The sequence below is a fragment of the Tursiops truncatus genome, chromosome 7, assembly GCF_011762595.2.
Source record: "Tursiops truncatus isolate mTurTru1 chromosome 7, mTurTru1.mat.Y, whole genome shotgun sequence".
Classification (NCBI taxonomy): domain Eukaryota; kingdom Metazoa; phylum Chordata; class Mammalia; order Artiodactyla; family Delphinidae; genus Tursiops; species Tursiops truncatus.
Genome location: NC_047040.1, coordinates 56,059,372 through 56,083,918, shown reverse-complemented (window position 1 = coordinate 56,083,918; position 24,547 = coordinate 56,059,372). Strand labels below are relative to the sequence as shown.

General features: G+C 37.7%; 2 long non-coding RNA genes across 2 annotated transcripts in view; one reads left to right on the top strand and one right to left on the bottom strand.

The window, feature by feature from the left end:
- Window positions 1-2,969: 2,969 nt before the first annotated feature.
- Window positions 2,970-24,547, bottom strand: part of LOC109547817 (uncharacterized) — a 276,566-nt gene continuing 254,988 nt past the window's right edge. The window contains exon 6 of the long non-coding RNA XR_002173746.3: window positions 2,970-3,950. This is a non-coding gene — a long non-coding RNA (uncharacterized lncRNA). The remainder of the gene's footprint in view (window positions 3,951-24,547) is intronic.
- LOC141279172 (uncharacterized) overlaps window positions 19,424-24,547 on the top strand; it is a 46,611-nt gene continuing 41,487 nt past the window's right edge. The window contains exon 1 of the long non-coding RNA XR_012333063.1: window positions 19,424-19,563. This is a non-coding gene — a long non-coding RNA (uncharacterized lncRNA). The remainder of the gene's footprint in view (window positions 19,564-24,547) is intronic.

Genomic DNA, 24,547 nt, shown 5'->3' with positions numbered 1-24,547 from the left:
TCGTGGTAATGCTGGCTTTATAAAATAGAAGAGAGAATTTTTCTCTCTCTTCTATTTTCTAGAATTTGTGTATAATTGATTTTATTTCTTCTTTAAATGTTTGGTAAAATTAACCAATGAAACCAACTGGGCTTGGAGATTTCTTTTTTGGAAGGCTGGTTATTTGTTTTACAACAAATTCAGTTCTGTTAATAGTTATAGTTTAATATAATAGTTAAGTAATAGGACTGAACTTAATTTACAGTAAGCCCCCTACATACGAACCTCCAAGTTGCGAACTTTCAAAGGTGCAAACATGTGTTCACATGTCCAACCACCTAAGTTAATTCACGTGTCTGGCATACATTGTCACATGCGTGCATCCTCTACAAGTGGTTGTGCTTTTGTGTGCTTTACTGTACAGTACTATATAGAGTACAGTAGTACAGTATCTTTATTTCAAGCCCAGTATGTCCCAAAGCAAGGGTAAAAATAGTGGTGATGCAGCTGGTACTGCTAAGAAGCGCCAGCTGTTTTACTGTACTACTGTACTTTTCGAGGTACTGTACTGTAAGGTTAAAAATGTTTTCTTTATTTTTTGTGTTTGTTTTTTATGTATTATTTGTGTGAAAAGTATTATAAACCTATTACAGTACAGTACTATATAGCCGATTGTGTCAGGTACCTAGGTTGACTCTGTTGGACTTATGAACAAGTTGGACTTACGAACAAATTAGACTTACGAACACACTCTTGGAACAGAACCTGTTCATATGAGGGAAGACTTACTGTAAATTCAGGTTAACTATTTCATTTTGGATGAGCTAAGCAAGTTTGTAGTTTTTGAGGAATTGATCCATTTCTTAGAAGTTGATGCTTTTTGTGTGTAGAGTTATTTGTAGCATTCCTTACTATCCTTTAAGGTCTGTGGGGTTTATTCATATTTCCTCATCATTCCTGCTGTTAGTAACTTGTATCTTCTTTCTTTCGCAGTCTTACCAGATGTGTATCAATTTAATTGATCTTTTTAAAGAACCAGATTTCTTTTTTTTTAATTTTAGAATTTTATTTATTTTTTTATACAGCAGGTTCTTACTACTTATCCATTTTGCAGATTTCGTTTTATTAGTGTTTACATGGTGTATCTTCTTCCATCCTTTTTTTTAGCCTATCTATATTATTACATTTGAAGTGAGTTTCTATAAGCAGCACATAGTTGGGTCATGTCTTTTTTTATCCATTTTGATTATTTCTTTTTATTGATGTGTTTGACAGTTTACATTTGCTGACATTATTGGTATGTTTGGATTTAAATTTGCCATTTTATTATTTGTTTTCTGTTTGTACCCTCTAGTTTTTGTTCCTCTGTTTTATCTTTCCTGAATTCTTGTATTATTGGAACAGTTTTAATATTCCATTTTATCTTTTTAAAAATTATATCTTTTTCCATAATTTTAAGTGATTGCTCTAGGAATTACAATATACATATATAGCTATTCAAAGTCTACTTAGAATCAATATTTTAATACTTCTGGATTACAGGAACTTGCCACCACATGGGACCATTTACCCTCTCCTCTTTATGTTATGCTTGTCTTACATATTACATTTATATTCTTGAAGACCTTATCAGGCGACATTTTAATTTTTGCTTTCAATGGTCGAAGATATTTTAAACAACTTAAGAGAAGAATAATAGTCTATTATATTTACCTAGATATTTACCATTTCTGTTGCTCTTCCTCCATTCCTTACATTCCAAGTGTCTTCCAACATCACATCCCTTCTGTCCATCAGTAATTCTTTTAGAGTAGGTCTGCTAGCAATGAATTCTCTCAGTTTTCATTTATCTCAGAATATCTTTATTTTACTTTCATTCCTAAAAGATATTTTCACGTGATATAGGATCCTGGGTTGACAGTTCTTTACTTCCAGCACTTTAAAAATGTCATGCCACTTCCTTTGGCCTTCCTGGCTTCTGATGGGAAATGCACAGCCATTCTAACTGTTGTTCCCCATAAGTAAAATGCATCATCTCCCTCTGGCTGCTTTCATTTTTTTTGCTTTGTGTTCAGTTTTCAGCAGTTTGATTGTGGTGCGTCTGGGCATTGATTTCTTTGGATGTATCCTATCTGGGATTTTCTGAGCTTCTTGAATCTATTTAGGTAGTGTCTTTTAAAGTATTATTTAATACATTATAGGGCAGTGCTAACAGATTATAAATGGTGGGTGGTAGTGCTCTGGAAATGAATCTAGACCTTTCACTTCATTCATTCTTCAGGAAAGAATTGGCCTCTTTATGCCTTTTGGATGTAAGTTGGATTTTCCTGGAATGGAATATTGACATACAATGCAGCTCTGTTTACTGAGGCTCTTTGCCATTTTCAAAGCCTATATATTCCACCCGAGAGCAACGAAGACCAGGAGGGTGACAACTTCCCACATGTGCCCATCAGCTGAGCTTGTTGAATTCTTTAGCTGTTGGCATTATATGGTAGAATGAATGAGAAATTTTTATTCAGACACACTTGGATTCAAATTCTGGCCCCTCTACTTTTTATGTATTTGAACTTGGGTACGTTACCTCAAATCTCTGAACCTCAGTTCCCTCATCTGTAAAAGGAAGTTAATAATACTTAGCACAAAGGGCTTCTCTGATAATTAAAAACAATGTGTAATATGTGAATTGAAGACAGTTCATCTAAAGTATTCCTAAAGGATGACATATTTAGATAGACTGAATTAACACTTTCCACTTAAATATCCCTTTACAATATATAAAACACTTTTGCAACTGGTGGGGAGTAGATATTGTCCATGTCATATAATCTCTTCTATAAGAGGAGACTGAACTTTAAACAGATTAAATTACTTGCAAAGGTGGTGAGTCAGAAATTGAACCTGAATTTCTGAATTCAGGTCCAGTTTTCTAATAACAAATGGAAATGTTATTTCCAAGAATGCTAATTTAAATGGTCACTACTGAGATGTTTTGTGCTACAAAACATATATTTCAGTTTGAATTTGCTGTTATCCATTTCCTTGTTAAGATATTAAATAGTATCCCTTGTTATCATTATACAATTACAGCATTATGATTATTTTGCAATTCAGGAAAGTTAGATACCGAAGTGACTTATAGAATGATAAAAATGAGTGACAGATTTAAGATTTGGACACATATACATATCCTGTCATATCACCATTGATATTTTAAAGAATTTCCTTGGCTGAGAATTAGAATGATTCAAGATGACCATTTCTTTTCTATAGTACCAGAAATATAGCATTTTTCAAAAGCTTTGGCTTCAGTCAATCATAGACTGTTTTGGAGAGAATGCATAGCTATGTTATGTTACGTTCTCATTTTCTATTTTGGAAAAGAAAAGAATTGTTTAATATGAATGTGAGCATTTTATGTACATAAAAAGGTTAAGACAATTATGTTGGGTAATGGAATATTGCACTTAAAGATTAACACACTTCTAATAGAAATGCATTAGACATGTTACTATGCCTAAATGCACAAAAGGAATTTAAATATGACGAACGATTCATCACCTGTTGACAAATAGCATTTTATATGTAATGTTAGAGAAAAATATTTTTCGTGAAATGGCCAGTTCTAATAAATATGCCAAATGTGCTTGTAAATAAAAGGTGATAATGTTAGGCAGCACCTTATAAACTCTGAATCCAATCTACTCTAAGTGCTGTGAGTGCAAAAGACAAGGGTAATAACACAGTGACAGAAGAAAGAGCTACAGCTAACTTAAGGGTGAGATGTTCCAGGTCTGAAGACAAAGGCACATGCATGGTTCACCTCACCTGTTTCACTTTCCTGAAGCTGCAATTAATTTTCAGGAGGACATCACAGAACATGTATTTGAGTGTTCCTTGGTAGAGACCTAAAATTCTCGGGCTTTATCACAGGCTGGGATGAAAGGTTTCTTTCTCCAGAAGCATTTTTCCTTTTAAGAGAAAGTTTGTGTTTTGAAAATTAGGTATAATTTCAAACTGATCTCTATATTTGAGAGAATAGATTATTAATAGCTTTTAGCTAGTGAGTTTAATAAATCTAATGAATAAATCAATAAAATTGGTTCCTGGACTATTTTTCTCTTTAAAACAAATACTAATGATTTGCCATACAATGTTATGACCATTACATTACCAAGTATACAATGCACAAACTATCACTGTAAAATGGAGTTCAAAAAAATATATAGGAGAGAATGAGGAATTTTTTTTTTGTTGTTTTTTGTTTTTTTTGCGGTACGCAGGCCTCTCACTGTTGTGGCCTCTCCCGTTGCGGAGGGACGCGCAGGCTCAGCGGCCATGGCTCACGGGCCCAGCCGCTCCGCGGCATGTGGGACCTTCCCGGACCGGGGCACAAACCCGTGTCCCCTGCGTCGGCAGGTGGACTCTCAACCACTGAGCCACCAGGTAAGCCCTAGGAGTATTTTAATGTGAACAGGCTACCTATTCCTCGACATTAAGCTCATTATATTTTCTTTTAAAGTTACTCAACTGGAATTCAGGGACAACCCATCTCTTCTCTCTTCAGCGTCACAGAATTAAATTTGTTTAAAAATTTTTTTATCATATACAATGTTTGCTAGGATTTATCTGGGTTTTTTAAAACAAAAATTTCTATTACCCAGCATCTTTTTATACCCACAAGACAGGATAATTGGTGTTTCATTATAACGACTGTAATAAGAGTCTTCCTGATCTTTTTTTAAATTTTTTACTTTTCTTTTTTTATTCAAGTATAGTTGATTTACAATGATTCAGGTGTACAGCAAAGTGATTCACATATAGATATAAATATAGATATAGATATATTGGATACATAGATATATATCAGGGAATCTTTTTCAGATTCTTTTCCATTATAGGTTATTACAAGATATTGAATATAGTTCCCTGTGCTATACAGTAGGTTCTTGTTGTTTATCTATTTTATATATAGTAGTGTGCATCTGTTAATCCCAACCTCCCAATTTTCCCTCCCGACCCTTCCCCCTTTGGTAACCATAAGTTTGTTTTCTATGTCTGTGGGTCTATTTCTGTTTTGTAAATAGTTCATTTGTATTATTTTTGTAGATTCCAGATAGAAGTGATATCATATGATATTTGTCTTCGTCAGACTTACTTCACTTAGTATGATAATCTCTAGGTCTATCCATGTTGCTGCAAATGGCATTATTTCATTCTCTTTATGGCTGAGTCATATTCCATTGTATATATACATGTCACACTTAATTTGCTTCCATGTCTTGGCTATTGTAAATAGTGCTGCTGTGAACATTGGGGTGCATATATCTTTTTGAATTATAGTTTTTATCTTTTCCAAATATATGCCCAGGAGTGAGATTGCTGGATCATGTGGTAAGTCTATTTTTAGTTTTTAAAGGAACCTCCATACTGTTCTCCATAGTGGCTGCACCAATTTACATTTCCACCAACAGTGTAGGAGGGTTTCCTTTTCTCCACACCCTCTCCAGCATTTATTATTTGGAGAATTTTTAATGATGGCCATTCTGACCAGTGTGAAGTGGTACCTCATTGTAGTTCTGATTTTCTGCAGAATCTTATAAAACATTAAATTAAGAATAAGTTATGGGAGGTATCATTTTAGAGTTAAGCATATTTTATCATAATTTGAAAATTATCTGAGTATTGAGTATATATATTAATGTTATTTTTCAGAATTGATTCAACAGGCATGCGAGTAATGAAGCTTGAGCTATTCAGCAAAGTGGTCAAGGGCACATCTGTCAAGTGTGAATGAATTAATTTGGAATTCCAGTCCTGCTTCTTATTAGTTATGTGACCTTGAGCAAGTGATTGCCTCAGTTTTCTCATCTGTAAATGGGATTACATTAGTACCTACCCTATAGGGTTGTCATGAAGTTATCAGATCATATAGGCAGAGCATTTAGCACAAAAACAGGCACAAGATACACACTCTATGAGAGCAACTAATATATTATTTTGGGTATACTGACCATTATGGGAAACTGAGGAAACACATAATCATGCATATAGTTAGGGAAAAGCTGAGCAAAAATATTCTCTAAGGGGCTTAACACAAGGAGGATCACTCTGAATTATCAAACAAGGAAGGAAGGAAGGAAGGAGGGAGGGAGGGAGGGAAGGAAGGAAGAGAAGAAATGTTCACCTCAATCCTAAAAGAAGTAAAAAACAATGGGTGCTCTGAGCAAGACTATAAATTTCTCTCTTCTTATAGAGTTAAATAAAGTGGCAATCCACATAAACAAGTGTTTTGAGATGAGTTTAAAAAGAAAAAAAACTAAGAAAGGAAATGTCCAGCCCCAAATTCACCTAGGTGACGAAAGCATGTGGGGTGCAGAAGGGAGCCTGGCAGGGCTATAGATTCAGGCCCAAAGCATCACTCACAGAAGACACAACTCCAGAGAGACCTTCTCCTCCTCTTGCTTCAGGCTGTTAAGTGAGCAGAAATGTAAGAACCACTGTCACTATAGCTTTTCACTAGCTTGTTTATTTACCCATCAAGAACCATAAGGACCTTTACTGCATGAAATGCCAAGTGTGGTGGTAATGGACATCAAACGATCCATGTCTACCAGCAAATAAAAGACTAAAGTAATAAACATAGAGAGATGAGTGTTTAATGACCTTCAACAAATTTTTATTGTAAGATCCATAACAGTGAACTATATACACTGACACCTCTGGCCTGGAGCAGTCTCCGTTTTCAAAGTCAGAGGAAGAGGCCCAAATCCTGCCTTGCTACAGTGGCTCATGAAAATGGGCTTGAGTGTATCAGCCTGGAATGGGCTTGCCAAAATTGTCAGGCCCCTGAGACTCCCACCTTGTCCACAAAATTAGAATTTTGCACCTTGAGTACCACCTCGCACCCCGCCCCAGCCCAGCACAGTCCTTTAACTCTTTCCATAGCTGGATAAAATACTGCAGTCAGCAGATATTTTTTAATTCCCCAAACTAAGACATCCACGTGAAGCATAATAAATCTGATCATGCAAGATGTGATAATGTTTTCTAATACAATAAATGTTTACTAAATTCACGTCTATGGTAGCTGTTTGGGATACTAAGTAGAAGAATGGTGACAGTTTCATTTTTTATGGTTTCTAAAATATTAGTTTCGACTTCCCTGGTGGTGCAGTGGTTAAGAATCCGCCTGCCAATGCAGGGGACACGGGTTCGATCCGTGGTTCAGGAAGATCTCACATGCCACGGAGCAACTAAGCCTGAGCGCCACAACTACTGAGGCCGTGCACCACAACTTCTGAAGTCTACATGCCCTAGAGCCCGTGCTCCGCAACAAGAGAAGCCACCATGAGGAGAAGCCCGCATACCACAATGAAGAGTAGCCCCTGCTCTCTGCAACTAGAGAAAGCCCAAGCACAGCAACGAAGACCCATGCAGCCAAAAATAAATAAATTAATTAAACCAATTTATTTTTATAATTAATTAATTAAAATATTAGTTAAGTTATAATGTTAGTTTAAGAAAAAGGAAATTTCAGAAGTTATGAGTTCAATTGGCCATGGCAAAGAAGATTGGTAGAGGAGTATCAGTTTAGAGGAGAAGACAAAACCATATCTGTACCTCAAAATCTCCAGAATCACTTTTATAATAATATAGGCTTTGGGTTTACGCATGACCTTAATTTCTTTTTCTGTTTTTTTTTTTGAATTTATGAATTTTATTTTATTTATTTTTTTATACAGCAGGTTCTTATTAGTCATCCATTTTATACACATCAGTGTATACATGTCAATCCCAATCTCCCAATTCATCACACCACCACCCCCAACACCCACCACTTTCTCCCCTTAGTGTCCATAAGTTTGTTCTCTACATCTGTGTCTCAATTTCTACCCTGCAAACCAGTTCATCTGTACCATTTTTCTAGGTTCCACCTATATGTGTTAATATACAATACTTCTTTTTCTCTTTCTGACTTACTTCACTCTGTATGACAGTCTCTAGATCCATCCACATCTCTACAAATGACCCAATTTCGTTCCTTTTTATGGCTGAGTAATATTCCATTGTATATATGTACCATGTCTTCTTTATGAATTCGTCTGTCAATGGGCATTTACGTTGCTTCCATGTCCCGCCTATTGTAAATAATGCTGCAGTGAACATTGTGATACGTGACTCTTTTTGAATTATGGTTTTCTCAGGGTATATGCCCAGTAGTGGGATTGCTCGGTCATATGGTAATTCTATTTTTAGTTTTTTAAGGAACCTCCATACTGTTCTCCATAGTGGCTGTATCAATTTACATTCCCACCAACAGTGCAAGAGGGTTCCCTTTTCTCCACACCCTCTCCAGCATTTGTTGTTTGTAGATTTTTTGACAATGCCCATTCTGACTGGTGTGAGGTGATACCTCATTGTAGTTTTGATTTGCATTTCTCTAATGATTAGTGATGTTGAGCATCCTTTCATGTGTTTGTTGGCAATCTGTATATCTTCTTTGAAGAAATGTCTATTTAGGTCTTCTGGCCTTCTTTGGATTGGGTTGTTTGTTTATTGATATTGAGCTGCATGAGCTGCTTGTAAATTTTGGAGATTAATCCTTTGTCAGTTGCTTCATTTGCAAATATTTACTCCCATTCTGAGGGTTGTCTTTTCATCTTGTTTACGGTTTCCTTTGCTGTGCAAAAGCTTTGAAGTTTCATTAAGTCCCATTTGTTTATTTTTATTTCCATTTCTCTAGGAGGTTGGTCAAAAAGGATCTTGCTGTGATTTATGTCATAGAGTGTTCTGCCTATGTTTTCCTCTAAGAGTTTTATACTGTCTGGCCTTATATTTAGGTCTTTAATCCATTTTGAGTTTATTTTCGTTTATGGTGTTAGGGAGTGTTTTAATTTCATTCTTTTACATGTAGCTGTCCAGATTTCCCAGCACCACTTATTGAAGAGGCTGTCTTTTCTCCATTGTATATTCTTGCCTCCTTTATCAAAGATTAGGTGACCATATGTGCATGGGTTTATCTCTGGGCTTTCTATCCTGTCCATTGACCTATATTTCTGTTTTTGTGCCAGTACAATACTATCTTGATTACTGTAGCTTTGTAGTACAGTCTGAAGTCCGGGAGCCTGATTACTCCAGCTCCATTTTTCTTTGTCAAGGTTGCTTTGGCTATTCAGGGTCTTTTGTGTTTACATACAAATTGTGAGAATTTTTGTTCCAGTTCTGTAAAAATATCATTGGTAGTTTGATAAGGACTGCACTGAACCTGTAGATTGCTTTGGGTTGTATAGTCATTTTCACAGGGTTGATTCTTCCAATCCAAGGACATGGTATATCTCTCCATCTGTTGGTATCATCTTTAATTTCATCAGTGTCTTATAGTTTTCTGCATACAAGTCTTTTGTCTCCTTAGGTAGGTTTATTCCTAGGTATTTTATTCTTTTGGTTGCAGTGGTTAATGGGAATGTTTCCTTAATTTCTCTTTCAGATTTTTCATCATTAGTGTACAGGAATGCAAGAGATTTCTGTGCATTAATTTTGTATCCTGCAACTTAACCAAATTCCTTGATTAGCTCTAGTAGTTTTCTGGTGGCATCTTTAGAATTCTCCATGTATAGTATCATGTCATTTGCAAACAGTGACAGTTTTACTTCTTCTTTTCCAATTTGTATTCCTTTTATTTCTTTTTCTTCTCTGATTGCCATGGCTAGGACTTCCAAAACTATGTTGAATAAGAGTGGTGAGAGTGGACATCCTTGACTTGTTCCTGATCTTAGAGGAAATGTGCTCAGTTTTTCGCCATTGAGAATGATGTTTGCTGTGGGTTTGTCATATATGGCCTTTATTATGATGAGGTAGGTTCCCTCTATGCCCACTTTCTGGAGAGTTTTTATCATAAATGGGTGTTGAATTTTGTCAAAAGCTTTTTCTGCATCTATTGAGATGATCATATGGTTTTTATTCTTCAATTTGTTAATATGGTGTTAATATGGTGTATCACATTGGTTGATTTGTGTATATTGAAGAATCCTTGCATGCCTGGGGTAAATCCCACTTGATCATGGCAATTGATCCTTTCAATGTGTTGTTGGATTCTGTTTGCTAGTATTTTGTTGAGGATTTTTGCGTCTATATTCATCAGTGATATTGGTCGGTAATTTTCTTCTTTTGTAGTACCTTTCTGGTTTTTGTATCAGGGTGACGGTGGCCTCGTAGAATGAGTTTGGGAGTGTTCCTTCCTCTGCAATTTTTTGGAAGAATTTGAGAAGAATGGGTGTTAGCTCTTCTCTAAATGTTTGAGAGAATTCACCTGTGAAGCCACCTGGTCCTGGACTTTTGTTTGTTGGAAGATTTTTAATCACAGTTTCAATTTAATTACTTGTGGTTGGTCTGTTCATATTTTCTATTTCTTCCTGGTTCAGTCTTGGAAGGTTATAGCTTTCTAAGATTTTGTCCATTTCTTCCAGTTTGTCCATTTTATTGGCATACAGTTGCTTGTAGTAGTCTCTTTGGATGCTTTGTATTTCTGTGGTGTCTGTTGTAACTTCTCTTTTTTCATTTCTAATTGTATTGATTTGAGTCCTCTCCCTCTTTTTCTTGATGAGTCTGGCTAATGGTTTATCAGTTTTGTTTATCTTCTCAAAGAACCAGCTTTTAGTTTTATTGATCTTTGCTATTGTTTTCTTTGTTTCTCTTTCATTTATTTCTGCTCTGATCTTTATGATTTCTTTCCTTCTGCTAACTTTGGGTTTTGTTTGTTCTTCTTTCTCTAGTTCCTTGAGGTGTAGGGTTAGATTTTTTATTTGAGATTTTTCTTGTTTCTTGAGGTAGGATTGTATTGCTATAAGGTTTTGGATCATCGTGTTTTCATTGTCATTTGTCTCTAGGTATCTTTTGATTTCCTCTTTGATCTCTCCAGTGATCTCTTGGTTATTTAGTAAAGTATTCTTTAGGCTCCACGTGTTTGTGTTTTTTTCATCTCATAGTGTTGTGGTCAGAAAAGACTCTTGAAATGATTTCAATTTTCTTAAATTTACAGAGGATTGATTTGTGACCCAAGATGTGATCTACCCCGGAGAATGTTCTGTGTGCAATTGAGAAGAAAGTGTAATCTGCTGTTTTTGGATGGAATGTCCTATAAATATCAATTAAATCTACCTGATCCATTGTGTCATTTAAAGCTTGTGTTTCCTTATTAATTTTCTGTTTGGATGATCTGTCCATTGGTGTAAGTAAGGTGTTAAAGTCCCCCACTATCATTGTGTTACTGTCAATTTCCTCTTTTAGAGCTGTTAACAGTTGCCTTATGTATTGAGGTGCTCCTATGTTGGGTGCATATATATTTATAATTGTTATATCTTCTTGGATTGGTCCCTTGATCATTATGTAGTGTCCTGCCTTGTCTCTTGTAACATTCTTTATTTTAAAGTCTATTTTATCTGATATGAGTATTGCTACTCCAGCTTTCTTTTGATTTCCATTTGATTGGAATATCTTTTTCCATCCCCTCACTTTCAGTCTGTATGTGTCCCTAGGTCTGAAGTGAGTCTCTTGTAGACAGCATATATATGGGTCTTGTTTATGTATCCATTCAGCAAGCCTGTACTTTTTGTTGGAGCATTTAATCCATTCACGTTTAAGGTAATTATCGATATGTATGTTCCTATTACCATTTTCTTAATTGTTTTGGGTTTGTTTTTGTAGGTCCTTTTCTTCTCTTGTGTTTCCCACTTAGGGAAGTTCCTTTAGTATTTGTTGTAGAGCTGGTTTTGTGGAGCTGAATTCTCTGAGCTTTTGCTTGTCTGTAAAGCTTTTGATTTCTCCATCGAATCTGAATGAGATCCTTGCCGGGTAGAGTAATCTTGGTTGTAGGTTCTTCCCTTTCATCACTTTAAGTGTATCATGCCACTCCCTTCTGGCTTGTAGAGTTTCTACTGAGAAATCAGCTGTTAACCTTATGGGAGTTCCCTTGTATGTTATTTGTCATTTTTCCCTTGCTGCTTTCAATAATTTTTCTTTGTCTTTAATTTTTGCCAGTTTGATTACTATGTGTCTCAGCATGTTTCTCCTTGGGTTTATCCTGCCTGGGACTCTCTGCACTTCTGGGACTTGGGTAGCTATTTCCTTTCCCATGTTAGGGAAGTTTCTGACTATAATCTCTTCAAATATTTTCCCAGTTCCTTCTCTCTCTCTTCTCCTTCTGGAACCCCTATCATGCAAATGTTGTTGCATCTAATGTTGTCCCAGTGGTCTCTTAGGCTGTCTTCATTTCTTTTCATTCTTTTTTCTTTATTCTGTTCTGTAGCAGTGAATTCCACCATTCTGTCTTCCAGGTCACTTATCTGTTCTTCTGCCTCAGTTATTCTGCTATTGATTCCTTCTAGTGTATTTTTCATTTCAGTTATTGTATTGTTTATCTCTGTTTGTTTATTCTTTAATTCTTCTAGGTCTTTGTTAAACATAACTTGCATCTTCTCAATCTTTGCCTCCATTCTTTTTCCAAGGTCCTGCATTATCTTCACTATCATTATTTTGAATTCTTTTCCTGGAAGGTTGCCTATCGCCACTTCATTTCATTGTTTTTCTGGGGTTTTATCTTGTTCCTTCATCTTGTACATAGCCCTCTGCCTTTTCATCTTGTCTATCTTTCTGTGAATGTGTTTTTTGTTCCACAGGCTGCAGGATCGTAGTTCTTATTGTTTCTGCTGTCTGCCCTCTCTGACCTTAATTTCTTGCAGTTCACAAATTTCTGTAATTCAAGGAACAATCTCTCCAAAAGCTGGATGAAACTTAGGTAGAAGCTGAATGAAACTTAGGTAGAAGCTCAGAGTTCTGGACATTGATTTTTTTTTTCTTATTTTGTCTGCCCAGAACAAGACATTTCTCTAGGAAATGCTCCTTCTAATATGTGCTTCAAAAAGCACTGGGGGGCTTCCCTCGTGGTGCAATGGTTAAGAATCCGCCTGCCAATGCAGGGGACACAGGTTCAAGCCTTCAGCTGGAAAGTTCCCACATGCTGCAGAGTAACTAAGCCTGTGCACCACAACTACTAAGCCTGTGCTCTAGAGCCTATGCGCCACAACTACTGAAGCCCTTGTGCCTAGAGCTCATGCTCTGCAACAAGAGAAGGCACCGCAATGAGAAGCCAGCACACCGCATTGAAAAGTAGCCCCCACTCACTGCAACTAGAGAAAGCCCATGCGCAGCAACGAAGACCCAATGCAGCCAAAAATAAATAAATAAAATAATAAATAAACTAAAAAAAAAAAAAAGAATAAATTAAAAAAAAAAAAGCAGTGCCTGTTTTATCATAGATCTTACCTCCCAGTTAACATGGGTCTAGGACCAGCCACCCCACCAAATCTGGGCCAATCATTAAGCAAACCCTCTGGTCACTGTGACTGATCTAGGGGTGGCACTTTACCCAAACAGATCAACCAGAGTTCTTTCTGGGCTATTTTTACCTTGAGATAAGAACAAGTTTTAGTGCCTCTTTGCCTCTCTGGCAGTAAAATTAAAGATGGAAGTCTGATAGTTGCTGGCTAACATGTCCCAACCATGCAAAAGAAACTGGTCTTCACTAAAAGAGGAAGATATTGACATTCAGAAAATAGTAGAGCAGGACAAGGAATGGAAATGGAAGATGCTGGTGGCATCCCAGTCACTGGTTCCAGTTGTCCTCCTCCTTATAATCTGATTATATTATATTCCTCCCATATAGATATAATACACATAAATTCAAGAGCTCACATAATAGCAAACTGTAAAAAAATAATTATGAAGAGATAAGTTGTTTTGTATATTTATTACCTTTGTTCTTAATACAATTTATTTAATTGCAAGTGTATATAACTTAATTTTTAATGATGGCTCTATTTAACAATCAGCTTGCAAAATTCCTAATAATTTAACCATCAGATCTGGTAAGAGATGGATGGTACAAGCACACACCTGGAGCATGGTAACCTTACTTAGTTGAAGTTTTTTTCATACTAAAGTTTTACATTTTTATGTAGTTAAATCTATCAAAACTTTGTTGTTTCAGCCTTTAGTATTATATTAGGAAGGTCTTCTCCTATTAGAAGATTATAAAAATACTCATATTTTACTCCAATATTTTCAGCTTCCTACAATACAATAAAATAAAACAAAAAATCTTTATCTGAAATTCATTTACATGTAAAGCATGAGGTAAGGACCAAAAGTTTTCCCCCCAAACCTTAGCATGTTGTCATAATACCTTTTATTTGAATAAACCAACCTTCTACTTTACCTTTACAATATAATAAATTCTGATGAATACTTGGATGTGTCCCATGGATTTCTATTCTGGCTCATTGATTTATCTCTGTTTTTAAAGGCCAGTATCACACTGTTCTAATAGTAAATCTTTAAAATACATTTTTATCTCCTTTAGAACATCTCTTTCATTTCTCTTTTAAATTTTTTCTGGGCTATTTTTGTGTATTCCAAATGAATTACATAATCGTTTTTGTCAGGTATCAAAAACAATCCCGTTAGGATTTTTTTTTTTTTTTAAGGGAATTCCTTTATTTTTTATTTATTTATTTTTGGCTGTGTTGGGTCTTTGTTTCTGTGCAAGGGCTTTCTCTAGTTGCGGCAAGCGAGGGCCACTCTTCATCGCGGAGCGCGGGCCTCTCACTATTGCGGCCTCTCTTGTTGCGGAGCACAGGCTCCAGAGGCGCAGGCTCAGCAGCCATGGCTCACGGGCCCAGCCACTCCGTGGCATGTGGGATCTTCCCAGACCAGGGCTCGAATCCGTGTCCCCTGCATCGGCAGGTGGACTCCCAACCACTGCGCCACCAGGGAAGCCCCCATTAGGATTTTGATTGCATTTGCATTAAATTTTGTACCTCACAATACTGAATCCTTCCAAGAACATGGCATTTTATATCTATAGTTAATATCCCTATAATTATATCTCAATTTATTCAAGTCCTCTTTTATTCCTTGCAGTTAAGTTTTATATGTATATAAAGTATATATATATATTTTTTTTTTTTTAATTTAGGTCTTACAGTTTTCTTATTGTTTATTTTTACAAATTTTCTATTTTGTTGTTTCTATATTCTATTGTTAGTGAAATTTCTCATTCTATTGAATCGGAAAGTTTTGGTTAAAAAATACAAAAGAGTTAGTTTGAAAGGCTATTGTTTTGTTTTGTTTGTATACTTATAACTGCCCAGCTTTCTGGCTTTCTTACTGATTCTAATAGTTATTTGATTCTTATCTGCAAATAAAAATGCTTTATCTCCAATATTTATACCTCTTTTTTCCTTGCCTTGTCTGCTTGCATTGGCTAGGACTGCCAAACAGTATTGAATAATAATGGTAAAAATGGACATCCTTTTCTTATTTCTTCTTTTTATGCAAATTTCTCTAGCTTTTGTCATTAAATAAATACTTTTTATTATTTTAAAGTATTGATAGTATCATTATAATCTCATATAACTAAAGGATTTTATTAAGACTAATACTGATTTTTATCAAATTTTTTCTCTTATGAGATTTATCTGGTTTTTCCCTTTATTTTTTAACAAATCTTCTAATGTTGACCTATCCTTGTATTCCTGAAGCTTCCTTACCCTTAAATTGTCCTTTTAATATTCCATTTTATTATAGCATGATGACTTTCACAAAACAGGTACAAAAAATATTGATTGATTTACTGACTATTGATTGGAAAATCAAAGTCACTGATCTTCTCTGTCTTAGTAATTAAAATTGCCATGATGATATTCTTTTCCTTAAGGTACTGAGGAAAACAAGGACCCGAATTAATGATGTCCAGGAGTGATGAATGCCAAGGATGAAATTCCTCTGGGTATTAAGTTTCAATTCCTGGGAGAAGGTAGTTACTGGCTTTAAAGTAGATTTTTATGTACCTTGACTTGATAAATGCTAAAGTAAATTAGATAGGTTAACATCTGAAAAACAGACCTGCTATGGGAACCCTTAGGAGATATCACTCTGTCTGAGAAAGTTTAACTGGAATAACTATAATAGTAAAAATTTCCTGTGGCACAGTGTCTGCCAATATGCTCTCTTTTGCACTCCATCCATGGTAAATGGTTTCTTTGTTGCTTCCATTCTCCAGCTGTGGAATCTGAGCCCAGATGGGAGACCATCTCTTCCTGCCTCAATGCCCTTACTTCCAGAGAGAACTGAGTAACCCAATATTCAAAATCTGTATAGAAAGATAGAGGCCTTGTCCTATAAGACAATTTCCAGCTTTTCACAGTCCACTTGGTCAAGAAACTCTTCCTAACGTCTAGCCTCAATTCCTCATACTATCTTCTCTTGCAATTAGCTTTTTTAAATTGCTCTTGTCAAAATTCTCCCAGAATAGTTCTTGCCCTTCCAGGTGGTCTCCCTCACTAGTAATGAAGCTAACTGAGAAATCACTACAAAAGACCTGACTCTCCAAGCTTCCATTCCCTCATCAAGGCTTCACCGAGCACCTACTGTGTACCAAGTACCAAAGCAAATGCTAAAAGGGAGTGGGGAGAGGAAGATAAGGAAACTTGTAGCATAAAAAGGAACCAGACCTGGTTCTTGCCCCTGAGAAGCTTGTGGGTTACCTGAGGAACAAACCCGAGAAACATAAATTTATTCCCTAAGGGTAGTTTCCATGGACTGTGACTTCAAAATGTGGATCTCACAGATGGGAGAATGTCACCTGCAAACATACAATACAAAGCATTTCACGCTATTTGATGTTTATGTAGATAATTTTCCAAGGAAATAAAAGTGATTTATATATGTTCCCTCAATATTTACATATCCGCTCACCCACCAAGGGCCCTGCTTCCCTTCACACACACCTAGAGCTTTTATCAACTTCAAAGGAGGCTTGGTGCATAAGGGAGAGACCCACAGAGGCTGAAATGGACACACACTGCTATTAATCTCGGAACACTTCTCTGAGCTGGGGAGTCAGGAAGTGCTGTTACAGGCCTTTAAAGACAAAGGAATTAGACACAAAGATTAAACAATTTTCTCAGAGCCAAAATGGTTCCTGGGAACTGAGCATGGTGGTGAAATGCTTTGGCTCTGAAGTCAGACTGTTGGGATTTGAATCCTGGCCCTAACCCTTATCACCAGTGCAACCTCAAGCAATTGACTTAACCTCTCAGTGGTTTCTTTATTGGTAAGATGGGGATAAAAACAGTATCTACTATGAAAAGTTGTTTTGAGGATTAAGTAAGCAATGCAGGGGACTTCCCTGGTGGCACAGCGGTTAAGAATCCGCCTGCCAATGCAGGGGACATGGGTTCCAGCCCTGGTCCGGGAAGATCCCACATGCCGCAGAGCAACTAAGCCCGTGCGCCACAACTACTAAGCCTGCGCTCTAGATCCCGTGAGCCACAACTACTGAAGCCTGAGCACCTGGAGCCCATGCTCTACAACAAGAGAAGCCACCGCAATGAGAAGCCTGCGCACTGCAACGAAGAGTAGCCCCCGCTCGCCGCAACTAGAGAAAGCCCGCGTGCAGCAATGAAGACCCAATGCAGCCAAAAACAAACAAACAAATAAATAAATAAATTTATATATTTTAAAAAAGCAATGCATGCAAAATATTATACTGCTTATCACATATTAATCATTCATAAGTATTTATAAATATTGTTCTGGCACCAGTAGTACAGAGTAGTTCCATGTCTCCTGCGTAAGTATTAGATTTAAGTCACAGCAAACCCAGCAATTGCAACCTTAAAGACAGAAGTCAGGCCTAAGCCATCCCACTAAATTAGAAATAACAGAACTAGGTCCAAACTAGTTCAGCAAACTCCAGATGAAATTAGGGTCTCTCCTCCCTGCCATCTTCCTGTAATGTCTTTCTTTTCATTATCCTGAGTATCCAAAACCAAAATTTCTGTCAGCTGAAATTACTTATTTCCATTGCCCTGTTTCTTTTTTTTACGGCAGGAAAGCAAAGATGACATAGGGCCTGAGAAGGTTCATTTTGCCCCAGGAAGATCACCTGGCTATTTCCAAAGAGACACTGCATACAAGTCTTGAGGAAGGAAAGAACATCTCATTTTTGAATTTTATTTTATTTATTTTTTTATACAGCAGGTTATTAGTTACCCATTTTACACACATCAGTGTATACATGTCAATCCCAATCGCCCAATTCATCCCACCACCACCCCACTCCCCCGCCACTTTTCCCCAAGAACATCTCATTCTTATGGCCAAGCTGTAAAAATTTCTTATACCTAAATCAAATTGTCAGGTCATTCTTCAATTTCAGTTAGTTTCATATGGGATATATTACTATATGGTCATGATTACAAGCTGTGCTTTAAAAACATCCATACACAAAACAAAACTGGATATTAAAAACCTGGTCTGTAAAATCTTGCTTCCCATCCCATATAGGCACATAGTCATCATATAGGAATATGTTTTATAAATGTATTGCAATATAATAGAAGCAAGATCCCCACCCTTTCCCCTACCCCAGAAAAGCCCTAGATTAACCTCTATTAACTGGAAGTAATGCTCATCAGCCTTAAGCAAAATTCAGAATTCAACCTCTATTTGAATCATTTACTTTGCCCTTTTACATGGTTACAGATGGGCAGCACTGGCCCCCAGCCTGACTGAGCTCAGCTGGTGTTGAATTCAGGTCCTTGCTCAAGAGCCATTAGCATCAGACTAATTATGAATTCAGGAGACTCCCCCAAAGCCTCACAGATAGTGTAAGCATTAGTCCTGTGTGTCTGCTCCCTTAGAAACATTTTAAGCAACATTATCCATTACCACTCCTGGATAAAATGACATTTTGATCCAATTGATAACACACTAAGCATCAGTGCTATTTAATTAAGAACATAGAAATGATTTTACTTATTTTTTTACATTTGCTTAAGTGTAGAAAAAGTCTTTGAAATATCTGCTCTGACCCCACCCACCACCCTTGTCTGGGAGCTGCCTGCCTCACCCTCCAGGGTAAACCCTTGGCAGCTATGTTTATAACTATATCACCCCGCCTTCACAAAAGGGGGTTTTACACTGGCTCAAGTTGGGCCAATCATATTTTCTCTCCTGAGAATTTGGGATTGACTCAGCCCCTCAGTCTGGGTCGAAGAAGATATGAGTAAAGGAGATTCAAAGTCCCCTTTCTGGTCTCTCCTTGACAGGTTTGCAAATAGCATAAAGGGGACTGGAAAACCCAGTCGGGGGGCCTGCGCTGTTGTCAGCAGAACCCAGAATAATGTTGCCTTGTTAAAAGGATTGCTTCCTGCGCGGGGAGTCCCCTGGTGGTCTAGTGGTGAAGATTTGGCACTTTCACTGCCAAAGGATCACTTCCTGCAGAAAACAATGGTCAGTGACTGGAATCCTGCTGACATCACAGGAAGGTGGCCCTGACGTCAGCAGCTGAAAACCAAGGCAAGGCCAGGCTGTGGGACAGGAGAAGGACACAGCCGGTCACACAGGGGGATGACATCCTTGCATTGGGATGGCTGGAAGGTTGCTCCTTCACCTCCCGGGCCCCTTCCCTGGTGCCATCTCCTGCACTCTCTGCGTATCAGCTCCTCACACACTCTCCAGGTATTCATTTAGTCACAGAAGGTGGTGAGTTCACCCCTTTTAAGGGATTCCCTGTAAATAATTTTAAGTGTTACTCCTTTAAAAGATATTTATATTTCTATTGGTATTACTACTTCACTAGTAGTAGTACTAGCTAGGACTAGTACCCCACTACTAGTAGTAATAATAATTCTAACAATTCGAAGACTTCTCCTAAGCTACTGCAAAGCAGACATCCCCCATAGGCTCTTCTACTCCCCTCAAGTATTGGCTCCTACACAAACACCCACCCTACCCCAAGGAGCCCCAGTAGGCTCTAGAAGTCCTGATAAAATCCCTCACAGTGACTTCCACCTTGGAATATCTCCTTAACTGACTTTATTCAAATGTCTCAGAATCCAACACACAGGGAGACAAGCAGCATGGGATCTGGGATTGGGAATCATTGCCCAAGAATGGAAGCTATGGAAATAGATGTGAACCCTCAGAGAAAGAGGGTAGAATGGGAATAAAGCCAAAGACAGATTTCTGGAGAACGCAAGATGTAAGGGATGGGGGGGTGGAAAAGAGGAACCAGAGAGAACAAGGAAGAACCAAGGGAAATATCAGAGAAGTGAAGGTGGAGAGAAAGCTTTTAAGAATGGGGGCTGGGGGACTTCCCTGGTGGTGCAGTGGTTAAGAATCCGCCTGCCAGGGGCTTCCCTGGTGGCGCAGTGGTTGAGAGTCCGCCTGCCGATCATCGCGCCCCGGTCTGGGAGGGTCCCACGTGCCGCGGAGCGGCTGGGCCCGTGAGCCATGGCCGCTGGGCCTGTGCGTCCAGAGACTGTGCTCTGCAACGGGAGAGGCCACAACACTGAGAGGCCCGCGTACAGCAATAAATAAATAAATAAATAAATAAAAATAAAATAAAAGAGAAGAGAATGGGGGCTGGGCGATAGTGTCACAGGCAGAGAGAGATGGAGCGGGCAGAGTCAGTAACTGAGAGACAGTGGAGCCCAGACTCACTCATCTCAGGCAGGCACAGGATGACAGAGCAAACACTGCCTGGCAAGGGCTGTCAGCGTCTGCCCGGGGGGAGGCAAAACCCAACAGTGGTAGGAGGCCGGAGACTAACTGGCTACACCTAGTCCCAAGGAGTCACAGACACTGCAGTTGCCAAACTGAGAAAAACTAAGTCAATATTGTATAGAAAACACTTAAAAAAAAAAACAAAAAAACCTATTCATTCTCCTCTCACCACCAACAAAAAGCCATAGTTTAGGTACTCACACTGTCTCAGAGGAGTGCTACTATGCCTGGTGACAATAGTGACACCAACATATTGACCAGCAGAAACCCAGCTACCTGGAATCTTTAATGAGCCAGATTTTGTTCATCTGTCCTCCACTTTTAAAACAGGGAGGAAAATTGTAAACACACACACACCCATATTTTAGAAATATAGGATCTGTACAGATTCAGCTCAACCCTCATGCCTCTTCCAGCCATACAAGAACTGATGTTTGGGATAATAACCCTGAAATAAAAGATCCAATCACTGAAGAACTACTTACTTATGCTCATATACTTTACTTAACAAAATTTTATCCTTTAAAATTTCTATTCTGCTTAACCTTGTCAACACCCTATGAGGTAGATATTACCTCATTAGGATTAATCAAATTCAAATGGAGTAATCTTTGGTTGTAGATAGTCTCACAGCAAATTTATTTTGGCAATATTGTAGATGGTCTTGGTGCTCCTATGAGTTTCAGAAATCAAAAATTAAATCACTTATGAATAAATTAGCCTCATGTGGTCTGAGAAAACATTTTTTGAAATATTCCATTCCTTTCTGTAACTATTTTTAAATTATTGAGATACAAAATGAAAAAAGAGAAGCAATGAGTTTGGGAGGTTTCCTTGTATTCCCCTAGGCTCAAAAATAACAAATTTAATAGGATTTTAAGTCTCTAACTTGGGAGAAGGGGTTCTACTGAAATATCTGTCCCCCTTGACTATTTCACTCACAAATCGTTAGGAAGGTGGGAGAAGGAATCAAACCAGTATATAGAGAAGCCAAATTTATAACTCATTTCTTCTGATTTCCTTTTCTTTTTTATTCTATTTCACTATGTCATTTTCCCATCCATAGACTCTCTGAACTAATGATAGACTCTTTTACTAATAAAATTAAGATATGTTACTCTAATATAATATGTTAATCAGTAAAATGTTGCATGTATTAAGACTGACTCAAATGTTTTTGTACATGATTAGGAATTATCATATTCAGCTAGAATGCATGGTGCCTCTCATATTATCTCTCTCTCTCTCTCTCTCTCTCTCTCACACACACACACACACACACACACACACACACACACACACACACACACGCCTCTCAACCAGCCTTTCTGACTAGTAGGATGCCTTTGTGAAAGGTTACTGGGCTGTTGACTGACAGACCCCTCTGGGTACCCAGTAACAGCTGACTCATTCTCTTTTTCCACTTGCCAAGCCATGTAGTCAGAGGAAAAATGGCCAGCTAGGAAAAAGAACTGCTCCAGGAAAGGGCATACGTGCAAAGGGCAGCTGTTTCCCTTCTCTCTCAGGACTCCCAGGTGCCATTACTAAATTTCCTGTATGTGTGGCCCTGGAAAATTTCCCTGGCTTCAGGCAGGGGGTCTGGGGGCGGAGAACACTTTTTCCTTTCAAACTGTCTTTCTTTACCCATTGTAACCAGAGGACCACTGCTCACTATGTTGCCTTATAAATTATTCCTGTAAGATTTATAGTCATTTCTATGCTTCAAGTCAAACATTCTTTTAAGGCCAAACAGAGTAATTTACTGGATTTGTGTCTCTAAACGATCTTATAAATAGTTGCTCTCTAGTTCAAGGTGAGTAACAGTCAGTGGCAGGCTAGTATCAAAGAATACTGATTGCAATTCAATTTTATTACCTCTGAGGATTCACCCTGAGGAATGCAGCAGACTGGTCAAAAATCTATAGGCTGATCATTGTGGGTCTGCGTTAGAAAATCCTTTCCAAGTAAACACCTCCTGTAAGGATTTTTGCTTTCTCTCTTCATTGATGACCATATATAATTTTTCTTTCCTGGAGATGCCAAGACGACAGTATTGCTAATCATGCCTGCAGTTATGGCTGAGCTGGGCAGTGCATGTTCTTTCCAGGCTGCTAGCTAGGTTTTGGATGCAAATGCATGTTTAGACCCTGACACACCCCGTAAACTCCTTCTATCCCTGACACCATTGCAAATGGCAGTGAACACAATGTTAATGCCACGAAAGCTTCTCATTCTTGATAATTTCACCTGCTACATAAAGCTCAGGTGAGATGCTGGCAAGATTTTCGGGAAACTAGATATTCTGTCTGGGCATATTTAGCTCTCATGTTTCTAGAAATACTCCTGTTAGCCTATGCTCTTTGATTTGGCATGGAGTTTGATAACACATTGATACTATTTTCTGCCTGTATACCTACCAAAGGATACACAAACCTCTTAATTTCCCCAGAACTACGTGAAATATTCCAAAATGTGTCATTGGACACAGTTACCCCAGGAGAACTGTGGTAAGGTAGTGGGATAATATGAAAAAATCTAGAATATGAAACTCAATTCTGGTGGTGATTTTAGCCTAAGGGAACACAACAAGAGTAAGCTAAGCTTGCATCTGTTTTCTTTCATGTCCTTAAAATCTAGAGGTTATTTAGCCAGAGTAAAACTTTAACTTTTTATCAAAGTTTTCTTTCTCTCATTATCTCACTTTTCAAATCTGAAGCACTTCAGACTTCAGTGTTTCTCCAGGGCCAAACTCTGTACTCAGTAAAGAAGATTTTGCCAAATGTGCATGTGTGCTGCCTTAGCAACTAGATGCCGAGGGAAAATCAAAGGTGGGGAACAGGAAATGAAGTGCAAATGAAATTGTAATGTCTGTGTTATTGGTGACATCTGTGAGACAGGAACCAAGTCATTATTGTGGGGTGCAAAGGATTTGTGTTAATGTTCTAACTAGGTAAACTTTATTAAAACTACCTTTCAGCTTCCAGAAGAATGCTACTGAATTAAGGCTAGCTACCTTAATGTTCATCCTTTTATATTGCTGGTTGCTATGGCAATATCCTCCTAGGTATTTGTAAGGTCACAAAAGGAAGAGCTAACCCTCTTACTCCTGGAATAACTAATGCGGTTCTGTTACTTGCTTGATGTAAATGGTCTCAAGTGACAGCAAACTGTACATATAGTCAATTACAACTGCTCAAAGGAAATGATTTGTTGTAACAGCCCCTGTTCAACCTCTGTGACATCAATGTTTCTATGGAAACAGTTGCCTATTGCACTGCTTTGAATTGAGTATTGATCAAACTAGGACCAACACTATTTCAGAGACTTGCTACTTTACTGTGTGGCAATTTACGATAAGAACTCATAACATCACTGTATATTTCAAGCCCCAAGGAACCAATTTAGCAGACAGTTACAGTAGAATATTAACAGAGGTCAATAATGGAAGTCTGATTATAGTCCTAGGACAATTATTCAATGCTTTTGTTGTCTGCCCTTCCAACATTCCAGCAGCTATTACAGTTTCCAAATAATAATATTCATGCCTGAAGAAAGTTCTATGTTCATTCGTCTTCTATCTCAAACTTTATTTTTCATTGTTATATTATCTATCAATAAAATTATTTGGTTATATTAACCAAGCTGTGAACCCCTCAGAAGTAAATAACTATTGATCAAGGAGTAAAGATCTTCTGGTGCACAGCACTGTTTTCCATTAATGATCTTATTGGCCCAGCTGATAAGATGGTTGTCTTCAAACAACTGAAGATACAAAAGCAAAGAATAATATAGGTCTAATTTCCATAAAAAACAGCTAGGGTTTGACCCTGCATCTTTGTTAAAGAATGGATTCTTCAACCTCAGTTGAAGTAGTGAAAATAAAAACAGTGTCATGCAGAATCCTTCTGCAAGCCTTTCGCTCTGTGTAATATTTCCA